General features: G+C 46.3%; 2 non-coding genes across 2 annotated transcripts; both read right to left on the minus strand.

Moving 5' to 3' along the window:
- Positions 1-8603: 8603 nt before the first annotated feature.
- On the minus strand, positions 8604-8674 carry trnag-gcc (transfer RNA glycine (anticodon GCC)). Its single transcript has one exon. It is a non-coding gene; the product is annotated as a tRNA-Gly (tRNA).
- Positions 8675-11623: 2949 nt separating this feature from the next.
- On the minus strand, positions 11624-11694 carry trnag-gcc (transfer RNA glycine (anticodon GCC)). The gene has a single exon. It is a non-coding gene; the product is annotated as a tRNA-Gly (tRNA).
- Positions 11695-12955: the final 1261 nt, after the last annotated feature.

Below are 12955 nucleotides of genomic sequence, written 5' to 3' on the forward strand. Positions count from 1 at the left end.
AACCCGACGCGAAAATCGAGCCCATTGGATCCACTTACCTGCTCCTCCGGGTTCCCCGATGCTGATCTGCGCGTCGGGCGGGCTGCGCATGCGCAGTAAGATCTCTCAGCTGGAGGCGCTCTATTTAAAGGGGCAGTCCTCCACTGACAGATGCTGCCACAAACAGTAAAAATTACATCATGGAGCAGCCCAGGGTTAAAGCTGCTCCCAGTTTAATGATGCCTCACCCCAGGTATCATTAGATGGGGTGAGGAGGAGGGGGAGGACAGAGATCTTCCCCCCGGCGGGCGGGAGGAAGCGGCCCACCTCTGCCACCAAGAAGGCCTGGCTCGAGGTGGCAAAGGGGGTCACCTGCGCCACAAACATATCGCCCACCTGCATACAGTGCAGGAGGCGCTCCAATGACCTCAGTAGGTCAGCCACAGTGAGAACACGTAGTCTTTCCCCTACACTCCTCCTGCCGCAACACTGCCCCCACCCCACATCTCCTTCGGCACTGCCAACACTACTCTGTCACATGACCCCTCATACCCACTCAAACCTCATCCTCAACTTACCTGCACCTACTCACCTCGCGAGTACTCACCCCGCCACTACCACGCAACCCAATCCTCATACAATCTCATGGCTCTATCCCATACTCACCCTCTCGTGCATCTCTCTCACGGCCAGCCTCACTCAACCTGCCACCACCTGTGCTGCAGCCACAGGGCATGCATCACATATGTGCAGTAGGCAGCGTAAGGCAAACGTGTCGTGAGCATGAAGGGGATGCACAAGGGTGTTTGAGGGATTGTCTTGGTTCTTACTTCTATTGCATTAAAGAACAACTCACATCACACATTATATTGGCACCGCTACTGCCATGTCTTCGCGAATCCTGTCCGGTTTGTGCAATAATGCCCGCTCCTGGGTATCCCTATGAGGACCCACCACTGATGCCACCCAGTGTGTCACTGCAGAGTGGGTGTAGGTGTATTTGCAGGGCCCTTCTGCGCAGACGACTGAGAGACATCGGGGATGTCCCCGGTTGCAGCCTGGAAGGCTGTGGAGCAGAAGTTCGGGAGGGCAGTGGTGACTTTGACAGCGACAGGTAGGAAGATGGTGCACGGGCCAGCCAGGAGCAGCTCGGCATGAAAGAGGCTGCAGATGTCCACGGCTACATGTCGAGTGACTCTGAGCCTCCGTGTGCACTGCTGCTCAGAGAGGTCCAGGAGGCTGAGCCTCGGTCTGTGGAACCTGTGGCGAGGGTAGTGCCTTCTGCGATGCATCTCTCTCTGCGGTAGCCCTCCCTCCTGCTGTGCAGGTGAATGTGTCACAGCACTCTGTTGTGGAGCTCCACGTGTCAGAGGTTGACGGCGTGGATGGCGAGGCTGGTGAGGCTGGTGATGCTGTTCACCCTCCGAGGAGGTCATGACTGCAGCTACGGCGGCCCCCATCCACAAGATGTACATCTGAGGGGTTCCGCAATGTAGGTACATGTCTCCGGACCCCGGGATAAGTGTGCAGGTTGGTGACTTCGACCATCAGGAGGAGGGTGGTGGAGGCCAAGCTTTGTCCCAAGTGACAGAGCGGCCTTCTGCAATGGCTGAGGGTCTCCCCCCACCCCACCTGTCAAATGGACCTTTGCAGCTGCCACAGGCTGACGGCTGCAACACGTCCATTTCAACTGGTACTGTTTCCCCCAGTGTGTGAAACGGTCCCATGTTTATCCAAAATCACACACAGTCCCTTAATCAGGTCAGTTAATGACCTGAACAAGCAAAGTAAATACACTCAAGTGGCATCCCGTTGGCTTTAATTGCCTGCGGGATTCCCACCAGCGGGGGCTGCGCACGTCAGCGCGGAACCCGGACGTGGGCGGGATCGAGGCGCGATCCGGTCCCGCTCCGGGATTTCGGGATTTTCGGGGCCCCCCCGCCGAGAACGCACCCGGTAGCGGGTGCTAAAATCGGGCCCTGGGAGTCAGAAGCTGCAGTTCTGCCACCAGCTCCACAGGAAACGGATGGACCCGGATACATAGAATGGAGATTGGTACCGACCGCCACCGCGCCTCTCGGAGTGCGGGGGACGGAAGCAGCAGCCCGCCACACTTCCTCACCAAAAGCGCAGGAATCCCACTCCTGACAGATTCACTTCTTTAAACGTTGTTTGGATTCAGTGAATTGCGATATAATTCAATCTTTAATTGCCCTCCGCTCTGTCAGTTCAGGATTTTATTTAAACCGATACTTGGAGCTCTGTTTTACAGGGTGCGGCTGTTTAAGCATTTCTCAGTCCCACTATTCCCATTAATAACAATTTTTGCTGCTAACTTCTGTTTAATACAAAGCACCGGTCCTGTGAAATTGAACAGCGGTTGCACCAGGTTACTGGTGTGATAAACACTGAGCATTTTAAAAAATACTTACCGTGTTGCGGTTTCTGTATTATAGCGGTTAGCACATTCACCTCACATGCAAAAAGCCCCCAATTGGATCCCGGGCAGATTTTTTTCATTATATTGGAACTTGCTCGATATGTACCTTCAGGGGCGAGTTTCTTCTCCTGTGTTGATAGGTCTACAATCGGCTGTTCCTGTTCAATTTAACAACAGCTGCACCAAACTCCTGGTGTCATATACACTGACCATTTCTAAAATGCAGTCTGAAATGCGTTTCACTTGCAAAACAAATCATTATTGAACTTGTAAGTGCCACTCGGTAACCACGTTAGCGTCTCTTTCAGTCTGCAACAAAAAGTTATAGGTTGGTTAATGGAGTTTACAGAAATATGCCTCTTTTCGTAGAGTTTATTTGGTTTCAAGTAATTAATTCTATAGGTGTGAACGCCGAATCATAACCACGAGCCCACCAGGCACCTGTACGGACAGTTCACCCAATCCGGTTACTTTGATGATCTGCCCTACTCTGCTAGAAAAACAATAGGATGAACAGCCCTTGCCTGTGAAAAGGTTTCCTCTCCCCTTGATCAAACTAATATCTGCAATTGATGAACTGGAGCGAATTGCGCTCGAAGCGGATCTGGAAAATGCGCAATGCAGCCGCACAGGAATTCCAAGTGAACTCTACGTGGAGGAAAAGGAGTGACAGAAGCAGAAGGAGATGCCACGTGTAAGATTTGGGCCCAGACCTGCTGCATGAGACTTTAAATTTTGTCAGCCTTTAACTGTAGCTCACAGTGTGAGAACCGTCATTGTTATAATTTGCCTTTTATGTATCTTCTTTTACTGCATCTCTTCAATAGCCCCAGGTTATCACAGCATCGCTTTCTTCAAATTAAATCCCAGTGTGAAAACTGACACGATTTGAAACCGAAGCAAAGGTGTGTGAGATTGGAAGGAGAGTGTGAGTGGGGATCATGGGCCTGGGGGGCGGTGAGATCATCACCTGAATACTAAGATATTCCGCAAAGCAAAGAAGCAGAGAGATGAGACCTTGCCCGGCATGTGCAAAATCCATCCCTTCTCAATGGCCAGCACCGTTCTTTCCCCCTCTCTCCCTGCTGACCAGGTCAAGATGGGTTTCATGTATTCGCTGTGTTTGCATCAAGCATCTAATTCAACTGGCAGCTGGAGGAGTAGAGGAAGCAGGAGGGAAAGAAGATTCAGAAACAGGAGATGCCACGTGAAACGGGCCGAATCTTTTGTGTACCGGTTGCTTCAAATGATCCACGGCAGCCCTGCGTCGCCTCGCAGATTTCCCAGGAGCTGCATCGATTCGGCCCGTGCGTGCGTGCATTTTGGAAATGGAAACAGAGACATCCGCTGCTTGTTGGAGTATTTCACCTCACTTTTCCATTTCACGCGCAGGCCTACCCGCACTCGGTACTGTCATGGCCTGAACACGTCTTTCGTGTTCTCACAGAAAATGCCACTTTGTGCGAGCAGTTTGGCCGGACTGGACTGCACTGAGCTGGGACACTGAGGATATTCAATTAATGAAATCAGTACTTCAAACAGAAAACATTCTTCACTCACTCATCCTGATACATTAGGCTCTCTATACGTGAATTATTGTTTCATTCATTGGAGCATAGGAACAGGAGTAGGTCATTCAGCCCCTCGAGCCTCCAGGTTCAAACATCCTTCCTGAGGTGGGGCGCCAAGAACTGAATGCAGTGCTGCAGATGATGTCTCACCAGAGCTCTGTGCAGCTGGAACATAACTTCCACCCCTTGTTTTCCACCCCTTTTGAAATAAACGTGGAGAGTGAGAGCTCATGAGAGAAAGCGAGAGTGAGCAAATGGGAGAGCGAGCGAGAGAGAGCAAAATGGAGAGAGAGCACTATGCATTGCACAAACCATCGCTTTGTCGATTTCTCAGCAGCGCTTTGAATCCCCACTGAGCTTTTGAACCACTTACTGCACCGCAGCAAAAGTTCCCAAGCAGCATATGGGTAACGTGAAATAACCTAATCGATAGCCGATTTGTGGTGCCATGGATAGCACGTGGGACTTCTTCCAATCACTGCAAAGGTTGTGTGTCCGAATCTCACCATCGTTGAATTTTAGTTCAGGGCTCGGTGATTTCGGCGCTGAGAAGTGAAATTTTGCAGCAAAACCGCAACAGGATCATTAATGCTCGTCAAGGAAGTGAAATAATCCCATCCACTTCATCTGATACAAGTGGCTCCAGTCCCACCCGAATTTATAATGCTTAATCCACTCTGAGCTGGATTGGCGAAACACTCTCAAGAAGGAGGCTGATCATCTGCTCACTGCAAAAGTCAATCTGCTGGACTTCCGGCTCTGTCAGACTGCATGTTCCTTCAGACAGGTTTCTAACTGGACACATTCATCCTGCTGCAGGTCGAGCATTGGTGCTTGAGGGGTAGAATTCTTGCTTGCAGTAGTTCTATTCCTGTAAAAGTAGCTCCTGATGTTCGCAAGATGGAAAGTATCGTGACTGAGCGGTCTAACGCGCTGGTTTAAAGCTCAAGCTAAATCCCATAATTTGTAGATGGATCAAAATCATAGTTTGCGGCTCCAATACCGCAGCCTCCCTCCTGTAAACTAATAACACGAAATATCTCATCTGATATTGCAACAAGAGGAACCACGTGGCGATACAAATAATTGATGCATTTTGGAACACCTCAATTATACGTTCAGCTCCGTTCGAAATGTTCACAAGGAAAAGGATTCGTTGATCTAGGTGAGACTCGACTAACAACCTCGGCGTTTCCCGACCCTGCACTGTCATATAAGGACCGCGCACTGACTGATTGCGCCGCCAGAGCCCGGTCACTTTGATCACCTGTCCTACTCTGCTGGAAATAATATTAAGGTGAGAGGCCCTTACCTGTGGAAACGTGTCCTGTCCCCGTGATGGAAATAATATCTGCACTTTCACTTTCAGCTTCTTTCACATCCTCTGCTCCATCGCACTATATTCGGGTTTTCTATGAACAGATCTAAAGAAACATTGGCAGAAATTCTAAATGCAGCGGGATTCAAACCCACGCATCAAAATAAATTAAATTTAACACCTGAGACCGCGAGGCCACGCTACCATAATGTCACAGTAATGTTTAAAGATATGTTCAATGCTCAAATAAATGAATTGAAGCTAATTGACCGCATTTACCCCGTGCTGGGGTTGTTCTCCTTAGAACAGAGAACGTTAAGAGGAGATTTGATAGAAGTGTTCAAAATCATGAAGGGTTTAGATAAAGTAAATAAAGAGAAACTGTTCTCATTGGCGGAAGGGTCGAAAACCAGACGACACAGATTTAAGGTGATGGGCAAAAGAACAAAAGGCGACATAAGGAAACACTTTTTTACCCGGCGAGTAGTTATAATCTGGAATACGCTGCCTGAAAGGATAGTGGAAGCAGATTCAATCGTGGCTTTCAAAAAGGAATTGGATAAATGCTTGATAGGAAAGAAATGCAGGGCTACCGGGAAAGAGCGGTGGAATGGGACTATCTAGATTGCTTTAACAACGAGCCGGCACGAGCTCGATGGGCGGAATGGCCTCCTTCTCTGCTGTAACCATTTTATGATGCTATGATTCTGTTTTTACTCTTTATTTTCTTTGCATGCATTTTTCTATCTCTCCCTGTCTCTGTCTCTTTTGTTGTACCCTAATGGACTTCTCAGGCTTCCTTGAACGGCGTTGACTGATCGAACCTGCAACACCAACAGAGAAGTTTAAAGAAAGACTGAGACGGTAGGAAAAGTAAAGGGGCAACCCAGCTGCTGCAGCCAATGTCTACACATTTATGTCTTGTCGCTCTCACAGGGAAAAAAATCACCAATTTGATTAAAGTGTTCTCATGGTATAGTGTATATTATTACAATGCCGAGACAGACGGCAATCATATCATAGAATCATAGAATCATAAAAATTTACACCAACGGAGGCCATTCGGCCCGTCGTGTCTGTACCGCACGGAAAAGAGGTATTAATCATCACCCCAATTACCAGCTTTTGGTCCGTAGTCTTGTAGGTTACGGCTGCTCAAGTGCATATTCAAGTGCTTTTTAAATCTGATGAGAGTTTCTGCTTCTCCCACCCTCTCAGGCAGTGAGTTCCTGACCCCCACCACCCGCTGGATGGAAGAAATTTACCTCTGCTCCAATCTAATCCTTCTACCAATTACCTTAAATCTATGCCCCATTTTTATTTACTCTCCGCTAAGTGAAACAGGTCCTTCCTTTCCACTCTATCGAGCCCCGTCATCATTTTATACACCGCAATTAAATCCCCCCTCCGCCTCGTCGGTTCCAGAGAAAACAACCCCAGCCTATCCAATCTATCCTCGCAGCTAAAATTCTCCAGTCCTGGCAACATCGTTGTAAATCTCCTCTGTACCCTCTCTAGTGCACTCACATCTTTCCTGTAATGTGGTGACCTCAACTGTACGCAGTATTCTTGCTCTGGCCTAACTAGTGTTCTATTCATTTCCCGAATATCTTCCCTGCTCTTACATTCTATGCCTCGGCTAATAAAGCAAAGTATCGTGTATGCCTTTTCAACCACCTAAACTACCTGTCCTCTTACCTTCAGGGATCTGTGGGCATTCACTCCAAGGTCCCTCTTTTCATCAACACCTCTCAGTATCCTCCAAAGCAATGTAGTCTCAGAGCAACCAATTCTGAAACGTCCAACTTGATAATACAAGTTGTACAGACGAAACCAATTTAGTAAATGGAAAAGAATATTGGTGACAGGAAATAGTTAGTGTAAACTTGATATTACTGCACACCGGAATAGAAAACGAGATTGGATGGATAGAGGGCGTCTGAAAGGATGGCCTATCAGCTTTGGAAGACAGCGAAACTTTACACTGGCTGTCCGAAGCAAGCAACAGCGCCTGGTTGATCTCTATGCATGATTCTCACTTAGGGGCGTTAGTTGATTAATATCCGAGAAGTTTCGGGTTCAAATCCCGGATGAGCCTTGTTGTGCAACTAATTTGAGTGAAAAGACACCAATTGGCTTCTGACATCTCAGTTTTGCAGTTGGTAGGATTGAATTATATGCAGAGCATGTTTGAGCTCCAGAGGACAGAGTGATGGAGTTCCCAAGGCGCAACACATGTAAAGGAAATAAAATGTCTCAAGATGATGAAGAGATTGATGCTGAATGTGAATTTCCCCCCAGGTCAGGCGGTCTCATTGAAATTAGATGACGGGATGGAGAACGACATATTGAAGTTTGTCCGATGGCCCCAAAATGGGCAGCGTTGTAAGCAGTGTAGATGAAAGCATAACATTCCAGAGAGACATTAATATAATAAATGAATGGACAAAACCGTGGCAAATGGATTTCAATTTTGGCAAGAGTGAGGTCATCCACTTTGGACTTCACAAAGATAGATCAGAATACTTTACAAAAGGTGAAAAATTCGAAACTGTGGAGTTCCAAAGGAGCTTAAGTGTCCATGTACAGAGTTCAATAACATGTCATGGACAGGTACAGGAAATAATCAAAAAGGCTAATGGAATGGTGGCCGAAATATTTAGAGGACGAGAATACAGGGACTTGACATGATTCCACAGCTCCACAAAGCTCTGTTTGGACCACACCTGGAGTACTGTGTTCAGTTCTGGGCACGGCCCTTAGGAAGGATATACTGTCCTTGGAGGGAGTGCAGTGCAGATTTACTAGAATGATACCTGGACTCGAAGCGTTAAATTACGAGGAGAGGTTATACAAACTATGGTTGTATTCCTTGCAATTTAGTAGATTAAGGGCTGAAGTGATCGAAATTATCAAGATATTAAGAGGAACTGATGGGGTAGTTACATCGGAACAATTTCCGCTCGTTGGGTTGTCTCGGACTTGGGGGCATAGCCTAAACATTAGAGTCAGGACTTTCAGGAGTGAAGTTTAGGACACACTTCTACAAGCAAAGGGAGGTAGGAATCTTGAAGTCTCTTCCTCAAACGGCAGTTGATGCGAGCACAATTGTTAATTTCAAACCCGTGATTTATAGATTTTTTGTTTACCAAAGGTATTTAGAGATATGGGACTAAGGCGGGTACAGGGAGTTCTGTCACAAAACTCACCATGATCTCATTGAATTGCGGAACAGGCTGGAAGGACCAAACTCCTGTTCCGAAGTTACTCCTTGGTGCAGAATGCAAAATGATCGTGCATTGGCCGGGAATCGAACCCGGGTCTCCCGCGTGGCAGGCGAGAATTCTACCCCTGAGCCACCAATGCAAGCTCCTGCAACAATTGCATGTTTCTAAATGGAATTCTGTCTCAATAAACATGCCGTTTACAGCTGCGATGGCCGAGTGGTTCAAGCTGTGGTCTCAAAACTCGAATGGAGTTTTCCTGCCTCGGCTTGAATTCGGCTCGCAGTGCTACGGTTTCAAGATCTCTTCAATGTTCAAATACATTAAATTGCATTAATTAACCGCATTTACCTCTCTCCCGGCATGAGAGATACTTCAAAGTGGCCGGTGCTTTTAATTGGGCGTCCAATCTTTTCTTCCAAGATTTCAAGACCCGAGAAGGTATCTTTCCCAATCTGTAACTTAAATTCTGCTAGTTTGCAAAACCTGACATTTATACTCTTTATTTTCGTTGCATGCATCTCTCTATCTTTCACTGTCTCTGTCTCTTGTCTCTATGTTGTCCCCTGATGGACTTCTCAGACTTCCTTGAACGGCGAAGGCTGACATATCCTGCAACACCAGCAGAGAAGGGTAAAAAAATGGGACTGAGACGGTAGGAGAAGTAAAGGTGCAACCCAGCTGCTGCAGCTAATGTCTACACACTTATATATCTTCGCTCTCACAGTGAAACAAAGCACAATTTGATTAAAGTAGACTTATGGTAGAGTGTATGTTATCACGATGCCGAGACAGACGGCAATCATAACATAGAATCCTAGAAAGTTAGGCGAAAGAAGGAAGCCATTCTGCACATCGTGCCAGTGCCGGCCTAAAAATCTGTACCAAGCCTCATCCCACTTTCTAGCGTTTGGTCCCTAATCCTGCTGGTTGCGGATCTTGACGTGCATATTGAAGTTTTTATTTTTAAATGCGATGAGGGTTTCTACCTCTACCACCCTTTCAGGCAGTGAGTTCCAGACCCCCACCACCCGTTGGGTGGAAGAAAATTTCCCTCTGCTCCACTCTAATCCTTCTTCCAATTACCTTAAATCTATGCCCCCTTTTTATTGACCTCCCTGCTAAGTGAAACAGGTCCTTCCTTTCCACTCTATCGAGCCCCGTCATCATTTTATACACCGCAATTAAATCCCCCCTCCGCCTCGTCGGTTCCAGAGAAAACAACCCCAGCCTATCCAATCTATCCTCGCAGCTAAAATTCTCCAGTCCTGGCAACATCGTTATGAATCGCCTCTGTACCCTCACCAGTGCAGTCACATTTTTCCTGTAATGTGGTGACCATAACTGTACGCAGTATTCTTGCTCTGGCCTAACTAGTGTTCTATTCATTTCTCGAATAACTTCCCTGCTCTTACATTCTATGCCTCGGCTAATAAAGCAAAGTATCCTGTATGCCTTTTTAAACACCTTAACTACCTCTCCTCTTACCTTCAGGGATCTGTGGACATGCACTCCAAGGTCCCTCTTTCCATCTACACCTCTCAGTATCCTCCAAAGCAATGTAGTTTCAGAGCAACCAATTCTGAATCGTCTTGCTTGATAATACAAGTCGTACAGATGAAACCAATTTAGTCAAGGGAAACTAATATTGGTGACAGGAAATAGTTAGTGTACAACTTGATATTACTGCACACCGGAATAGTAAACGAGATTGGATGGATAGAAGAGGTCTGAAATGATGGCCGATCGGCTTAGGAAGACAGCGAAACTTTACATTGGCTGCACGAAGCAAGGAACAGCGCCTGGTTGATCTGAATGGATGATTCTCGCTTCGGGGCTTCAGTTGATTAATATCTGAGAAGTTGCGCGTTCAAATCCCCGATAGAGCCTTGCTGTCCCACTACTTTGAGTGAAAAGACACCAATTGGCTTTTGACATCTTCTCAGTATTGCTGTTGGTAGGATTGAATTGCATACAGAGCATGTTTGAGCTCCAGAGGACAGAGTGCTGTCGTTCCCAAGACGCAACACATGTAAAGTAAATAAAATGTCTCAAGATGATGAAGATGTTGATGCTGAATGTGAATTTCCCCCAGTTCAGGCGGCCTCATTGATATTAGATGACGGGATAGAGAACGACATATTGAAGTTTGCTGATGACCCCATAATGGGCAGCGTTGTCAGCAGTGTGGATGAAAGCATAACTTTCCAGTGAGACATTAATATAATAAATGAATGGCCAAAACCGTGGCAAATGGATTTCAATTTTGGCAAGTGTGAGGTCATCCAGTTTGGACCTCAAAAGATAGATCAGAATACTTTTCAAAAGGTGAAAAATTCGAAACTGTGGAATTCCAAAGGAACTTAGGTGTCCATGTACATAGATCATTAATATATCATGGACAGGTCCAGGAAATAATCAAAAAGGCTAATGGAATGGTGGCCTTTATATTTAGAGGACGAGAATACAAGGGAATCGAAATTATTCGACATCTGCACAAAGCTCTGGTTGGACCACACCTGGAGTACTGTGTTCAGTTCTGGGCACCGCACCTTAGGAAGGATATACTGTCCTTGGAGGGAGTGCAGTGTAGATTTACTAGAATGATAATGGACTTGAAGCATTAAATTACGAGGAGAGATTACACAAACTATGGTTGTATTCTCTGCAATTCAGTAGATTAAGGGCTGATGTGATCGAAATTATCAAGATATTAAGAGGAACTGATGGGGTAGTTACAAAGAAACTATTTCCGCTCGTTGGGGTGTCGAGGACTTGGGGGCACAGCCTAAATATTCGAGTAAGATTTTCAGGAGTGAAGTTCGGACACACTTCGACAAGCAAAGGGAGGTAGAAGTGTGGAAGTCTATTCCATAAACTGCAGTTGATGCGAGCTCAATTGTGAATTTCAAACCCGTGATTTCTCGATTTTTGATAACCAAAGGTGCTTGGAGATATGGGGCTGGGGCGCGGACAGGAAGTTTGGTCTCAACTCAGCCATGATCTCATTCAGTTGCGGAACAGGCTGGAAGGACCGAACACCACACTCCTGTTCCGAAGTTCCTCCTTGGTGCAGAATGCAAAATAATCGTGCATTGGCCAGGAATCGAACCCGGGTCTCCCGCGTGGCAGGCGAGAATTCTACCCCTGAACCACCAATGCTGATTGTGCAAAAGTTGCATGTTTCTAAATGGAATCCTGTCTGAACGAACATGCCGTTTATAGTTGCAATTGACGAGTGGTGAAAGCTGTGGTCTCATAACTCAAATGGGGTTTTCCTGCCTCGGTTTAAATTCTGCTCGCAGTGCTACGGTTTAAAGATCTCTTCAATGCTCAAATACATTAATTGGATTTAAATGAACGCAATTACCTCTCTCCCAGCATGAGAGATACTTCAACGTGGCCGTGCTTTTAATTGGGCGTCCAATCATCTCTTCCAAGATTTGAAGACCGAGAAGTAATATCTCCCAATCTGTAACTTAAATTCTGCTAGTTTGCAAAACCTGATATTTATACTCTTTATTTTCTTTGCATGCATCTCTCTATCTTTCCCTGTCTCTGTCTCTTGTCTATCTGTGTGACCCCTGATGGGTATTTCAGAATTCCTTGAACGGCGAAGGGTGATCAAACCTGCAACACCAGCAGAGAAGGGTAAAAAAAGGGACTGAGACGGTTGGAAAAGTAAAGGTGCAACCCAGCTGCTGCAGCTAATGTCTGCACACTTATGTATCTTCGATCTCACAGTGAAAAAAAGCACCAATTTGATTAAAGTATACTTATGGTAGAGTGTATGTTATCACGATGCCGAGACAGACGGCAATTATATCATAGAATTATAGAAAGTTAGGCCATGGAAGGAAGCCATTCTGCACATCGTGCCAGTGCCGGCAGAAAAATCGGTACCGAGCCTCATCTCACTTTCCAGATTTTGGTCCCGAATCCTGTTGGTTACGGATCTTCACGTGCATATTGAAGTTTTTATTTTTCAATGCGATGAGGGTTTCTGCATCTCCCACCCTTTCAGGCAGTGATTTCCCGACCCCCACCTCCCACTGGGTGGGAAAAAAATCTTCCGCTCCCCTCTAATCCTTCGACCAATTATCTTAGATCTATGTATCCTGATTATTGACTTCCCTGCGAAGGGAAATAGGTTCTTGCTATCCACTCTATCTAGGCCCGTCATAATTTTATACACCTAAATTAAATCTCCCAACAGCCTCATCAGTTTCAAAGCAAACAACCCCAGCCTATCCAATCTAATCTCATAGCTAACATTCTCATTTTCTGGCAACAGTGTCGTTAATCTCCTCTGTACCATCTCGAGTGCAATAACATCTTTCCTGTAATGTGGTGACCACAACTGTATGCAGTATTCTTGCTGTGGCCTAACTATTGTTTAATAAATTTCTACCATAATCTCCCT

Source organism: Heptranchias perlo, chromosome 20, assembly GCF_035084215.1.
Source record: "Heptranchias perlo isolate sHepPer1 chromosome 20, sHepPer1.hap1, whole genome shotgun sequence".
NCBI classification, from domain to species: Eukaryota; Metazoa; Chordata; class Chondrichthyes; order Hexanchiformes; family Hexanchidae; genus Heptranchias; species Heptranchias perlo.